This window comes from Panthera pardus, unplaced genomic scaffold, assembly GCF_024362965.1.
Source record: "Panthera pardus isolate Hobbes unplaced genomic scaffold, ASM2436296v1 HiC_scaffold_13, whole genome shotgun sequence".
NCBI classification, from domain to species: Eukaryota; Metazoa; Chordata; class Mammalia; order Carnivora; family Felidae; genus Panthera; species Panthera pardus.
Window position 1 is genome coordinate 172,510,624 of NW_026526688.1, and position 6,033 is coordinate 172,516,656.

The 6,033-nt window shown below is 47.6% G+C and overlaps 1 protein-coding gene across 1 annotated transcript in view; it reads right to left on the reverse strand.

The window, feature by feature from the left end:
- FAM114A1 (family with sequence similarity 114 member A1) overlaps positions 1–5,289 on the reverse strand; it is a 68,750-nt gene extending 63,461 nt beyond the window's left edge. The window contains exon 1 of the mRNA XM_019414166.2: positions 5,199–5,289. The gene's annotated coding sequence lies outside the window, so the exon portion shown is untranslated. The remainder of the gene's footprint in view (positions 1–5,198) is intronic.
- Positions 5,290–6,033: the final 744 nt, after the last annotated feature.

The following is a 6,033-nucleotide window of genomic DNA, read 5'->3' on the forward strand; positions in this document are numbered from 1 at the left end:
CCACTGCCCAGAAAAGGCAGTTGCTGTGGCTCGTGGGAGGAAGGCAGAACTGAGTGATGGTACTTGAAAAGCTGCTGTCCTTTTGTAAACAAATAAAATCTTCTTGAAAATCTCAGAGTCAGGACTGGGTTAGGGCTGGGGGTTGGCAAACTATAGCCTGCTGGCCAGATTGTGCCCTCCGCCTGTTCTGGTAAATCAAATTTTATGGGGACACAGATACGTTCATTTGTTTACGTACTGTCTGTGGCTTCTCTAGCACTACAACAGCTGAGTTGAGTAGCTGAGACCATATGGCCCATAAAGTCGCAAAGCCTAAAATATTTACTATCTGGCCTTTTACAAAAATGTTTGCTGACCCGTGGTCTAGAACATTGCTTGGTTTCCATGATCTAGAAATTTTTGTTTTAATTTGTCCTATCCTTGCCTGGGTTCTAGGGGCATTAGGAGAATGGCCCTGTGAATAAATGATGCTTCAACATCACTTTTGTTCCCATTTTTTATTCATCAATAGCTGGCCATAGACACTGTCTGATATTTTCATTTCTTTGTAAGGTAATTTGAAAATCCTTATTATTAATCTGGATTCTTAAGGCACTCCAAACTATTTCACTTTTCTATAAACAGGGACGTAAGGATAAACCTGGCTATAATAAATGTTCATGGGCAAATAAAAAGTGTTTTTTTGTTGTTGTTGTTGTTGATTCTGCTTTGCCCTAAATGTGTTGCAGTGCTGTTCATAATGTACTCTAAAATACCTCTGCATGTATCGTGTGACATGCATGCAGGTTTGCTGCAATTTACAGCCTAGGGGTGGCTGGTTAACACCGAAGTGCCCTATTCAGGAATGTCCTCTCCAGAAGACTTGAGTTAGCATTCAAAATCTGTAATTGGGTGTCCACTTCTAGAGACGGTTTAACCATCATCCCCTTTAATCAGAACCCCAGGATGTGCTAATTAGCACAAGGGTTATTAGAAGCCATTTTTCACCAGTGAAACAGAAGATGCCTGAGATATGTGGATTGGCAACTAATAACATACAGGTGCAATCCGCCCTTCTATTACCAGGGCATAAGATTCTATTGGGTTCAGCAGTTTAGTGGTCTTTGAGAGAGAGATACTTCTAGTTATGCTTTTCGGGAGAACCCCAAAACCTGACTGGGTTAGCTGAGTCCTGCCTGTAGAGCAGTCCATGCCAGAGGCCTTAAAGGTCAGAGAGCTTGGACTTCATCAAGCTTCTCAGAACAAGCTGATGGCCAAATTGCCTTAGGTCAATTGTAGAAAAACTGCAAAGACAGAAACCTCTCTTCCCTGGAGCTGCTCTGCATTCCACCAGCTACAGGAAGCCATTCCTTCAGAAATGCCCCAAATTGGCTATAAGGTATTGAACCCATACTGTTTAAAATATTTATGGACAACTTACAAGTTTCAAAAAGACTGTATTTTTACATCCGTTTAGAGAGTCAAAATGGTCACCATAATATTTACCTTACTTTAACTTCTTTTTTTAATGTTTATTTATTTTGAGAGAGAGAGAGAGAGAGCGAGCATGTGTAAGCAGGGGAGGGGCAGAGAGGAAGAAAGAGAATCCCAAGCAGGCTCCCCACTCTGAGCGCAGAGCCAATGCAGGGCTCAAACTTACGAACCGAGAGATCATGATCCAAGCTGAAATCAAGAGTCAGATGCTTAACTGACTGAGCCACCCAGGCGCCCTTTAACTTCTAATTGTATGTATCTTTAATCTATATTGACTTCTGCCTGTTACAGGTCTGTATTTTCTCTAAACCAGAACCAAAACCAAAAATTATTTTCATTTGTTTGTTCTGATAGACCTTTGTCTACTCTGGGTGTTATGATAGGAGAGATGAAATCAGTTTTAACACTGTGCCCTCTTATCTGAGGCCATTAGAAACTGTTGTGTCTTAAATAGAAAGCTGTGTCTGCACAGTGACTGTCAGAGTGCACCAGGACCACAGCTGTGATACGCACTGTGTTTCCTAGGACAGTCCCCATGTCGGCCTGGGGGCCCCAGAAGCAATCAGACTTATAAATCTCTCCTGATTTACGGTTTGGAACATTGATCACTGCAGCCATGTCTTGTGGCTTTGATGCTAGCGAAACTGAACCCAGAGAAACAAGGAGGCTTCTTTAGAACACTTCAAGGAGAGGAAGAGTGGCATATAAAGGAGCCTTTGTAGGCTGGGAATAAGTTAGTTTTTCATGAGTAAATTCATTCATCACCTAAAATGCTCCCAGAACTATGCTAGGTATTGGAGCAGCAACATCATAGGCTCCAAAAATAAGTTTAAAGTGGAAGCCATGACTACTATCCTTCAGAAAATGAATAATCTGTTTTCATTTTATTCCTGGTCAATGAAGGTCCAGGAAACAACTTCAGCTAACATGAAATGGGTAAATGATGACAAAAAACGGCACATCCAATAAGGGAACGATGTGCCCGAATTAGACTGACCTTGTGCAAGGGAGAACCTTGAAAATGGTTTTGCTATGGTTACTCAGGCATGATAGGATCAGAGTATGTGCAAATGCCCAGTATCAGGAAGGAATTCTAGATAATCAGGATGAATGTGTGGCTGGGCTAGGAGGCAGCATGGAGGAATAGTGGGGGGAGAGAGAGACAGTATTCTGAGGTGGAAAGAGCATGCCCTGGCCCCACCCTCTCTTTGTGGGTACACAACGCACTCTCGGTGGGCTTCCTCACTTCCTGCTCTTAGACAAACTGGACAAAATGACCTGGATACTTGGTTCCCGAACACCAAAAACGGCAGGACTGGGACCAGTTCCTGATGACAGAGAAAAATGAGGACAAGATAGCAAGTTTTTTTGTCAATCTAAATTTATTAAATTAAAGGACTGCCTTCATCTTGCAAGTTTAGCCTGCGTGCTTTCCTTGGTATTAAAATGTCTTTCATTTTATGAAATAGTAGTGCAGGGGATAGATTTTTTTAAATGGTCTCATTTGGCAAGATATGAGTTTGGTAACAGGATAGACTGTAAAATCACTGCCCCCAATTTTATAAAGGGGCTGGGGTGCCTGGGTGGCTCAGTCACTTAAGCATCTGACTTTGGCTCAGGTCATGATCTCACAGTTCGTGATTTCGAGCCCCGCATTGGGCTCTGTGCTGACAATTCAGAGCCTGGAGCTTGCTTTGGATTCTGTGTCTCCCTCTCTCTCTGCCCTTCCCCTGCTCACACTCTGTCTTTCTCTCTCAAAAAATTAAAAAAAAAAAAGTTAAAAAAAATTTTTTAAAGGGGCTGGTCAGTGAAGGAGCAGGAACAAAAAACCTCTGCATGAGAGGTTAATCAGCTTATAAGAGTTCTCCACCTATGGAGCTTAACAAGTGGTGGGCCCGAGCCCCAGCCTCTTTTTCCTCTGGTCTAGCCTCCACCTGTCTCCTACGTATTTTTCTGAAACACAGATGGGACCTATTTGCTCTCGTTTAAAAACCATTAGGTTGAAACACCTTTGCATGACATCTGTGAGCCTTCATAATTCAGCTCCCATCTCTCCACCTCTTGTAACTCTTAATACACCCTACACTCGCCTCACCAGACTTCCCATCATTACCAAGTCTGTAAACATTCCCACATCCTTGCCTTTGCCTATCTGGTTCCTCTGCCTGGGCTGCCCTACCTTCAACTGCTTTGCAAACTCCTATTTGTCTCTCCATGTCTAGTGTATTTCTTACTCTGAAATTTTCCTTAATTTGCCCCACTCTTTCCAAAAAACTAATTGCTCCCTCTTCCATGCTGTATGTGTGTGTGTGTGAGAGACAGTGATACTTTGCACTAACCTCTATGGCATTTATAAGGAGTATTTGTTTCTGTGTCATTTTCTCCTCCAGGACTGTGACCAGCAAGCACTTAGCTTGGTTTCTAACCCTCAGATGTTTACGGAATTGAAATATATTGTTTGATATTGATTAAGGAAGAATATTTGATATATGCTGGACTTCTAAATAAAGGGCTACCTATATGAACTGAATCTCTGATTTTCTAGAAGGCCCCCATTCACCCTCAAATTCCTTCTGCACTGGCTTGTGCTTCAAATACCACCCCGGAAGTTTCATTCCTTCGCTCAAAGCTTACAATGTAAGTAAGCAGTTAGCAGATTCTTTCCTGAGCTCAGGTTCTGAGGGAGGAAAGGACAGAGAGAACTGGGAATGAATATGGGTGAGGTCAGAAAGGGGCACTAAGAGGAAAAGAGGACAGAAAGAGGCCTCTGAACAGACAGGCTGTCTCCTTAGTTATCTCAAATTGGAGTTCAAGAGAGGCTGATTTTAGAAGCCACCTGCTTGTAACTCTAATTCTCAGGATGGGAATTGATGGGATGAATGGGGCACAGATACTGCTTTTAGCCCAGACAGAGATGTCTTCCTACTCTAGGAAAGGACGGTGAAGTTCAGGTGCCAGATCTGAGATGGCTGGAAATACTCACCAGAATCCATGGTGGAAGATCAGTGAGTGAGTGCGTGGGGGGCTGGGGAGGGGCGGGGGACAGGGGGTAGGCTCCGCCTGGGGGATGTGAATCCAGGTAGCACTAGCTTAGGGTGTTGGCTGGGGTGGAAGAGCGTGTGAAGCTGAAGGAAGAGAGATGCTGAAGTTGGCTGGGAGGTCAAGGCCAGAGCTCGGTTTTCCGGGACCAAGGACAGGCGAACCCCAGGATGGAGGACTTTGCCTTATGGGGAGCTGCTCCCTCTGTGCCCCTGGCGGCAGGGATCCTGCAGCCTCCTCTGACTCGGACCTGGGGCACTGGAGAAACTTTTTCAGACTTGCTTGGTGCCGCGACCGGATACTTTGAGAACACAAGGCAGTCTCCGCGGAGGTTCAGGCCGGCCGAGGGGGCAGACCCCGAGTGCGGGCGTGTGGGTGTGTGCATGAGCGTGGACCCGGAGCGACACACACTCACACACACACACTCACACGCCCGCACCCACACAGGGCCCTCGGCCGCGCCTCCCGCGCCTCCCCAGACCTTCACCCCCCCAAGTCCGGTCCTCCCGGGTCCCGCGCGCGGTGCCAAGTCCCTGTCGATGGCTTCCCACTAAAGCGGAGGGCAGAATTTGGGGACCAGGACAAGGAGAGACGGCAGGGTCTGCCCACCACCCAGATGCGGCTGTCCTCGCACTCCCCCGCCCTCCCGGGGAAGGGGAAGGGGAGAGGGTGCCCGGGGCTCTTACCGCTCCGGCGGCCGAGTGCGCGCGGGAGCGCCGGGCGGGTCCCGCCCCGCCACGTCGGCAGGGCCGGCGGGGACGCGGCCGGAGGGCGGGCCCGGAGGGGGGACAAGGGGGCGGCCGGCCGAGCTGCCCCGCCCCGCGGTCGGCCCAAGCGGAGCCCCGCCCCCGCGGGCGCCCCGCCCCAGCGCCCGAGCGCAGCCGAGGCGCCCGGGCACCTTCTTCCTCCGGGCCCGGATCCTCGCGGGATAATTAGGCTTTTCCAGCCCTGTGCCCGCAGGAAGAGCCGGACGGACGCCCACCCCCACCCTGGGCGGGTCTTGGGGTTCTCCGCATCCATTTCCTACCTTTAAAAGTGCCGGAAAACCCTGCGGGCAGTTTCCCCGGGAAGGGATCGCTCAAGTTCGGCCAGAGTTTTTGATGCCTCGATTGTGCGTTAAACAGCTTTCCCTTACCTTGTTTGTGGGAGTGTCATTTGATTTAAAATCGGCCAACTAAACAAAAAACACTTTCTAGAAGGCCAGTTTGGAAATGGGGATCAGAATTCAAAAGCAGTAGCTTTGGCCCAGGAGTTCCACATCTGCGAATTTGTCTTAAGCCAATGTGCCAGTATGTATGTGCAAGGATGTTTATTGCGGTTGTTGTGCCCGAGAAAACCCGGTCATAATCTGTCCCACAATAAAGGATTGGTGAAGTAAACCATAGCATCTTCAAACAATCAGATATGTTGTAGCCATTAAAAATTATAACTCTACATCCGATTTGTTGACAGCAAAGAAGGAAGGCCATAGCCGAATATTAAGTGTAGGGCAGGGGAAGTTTACAAAAGTGTCATGTATGG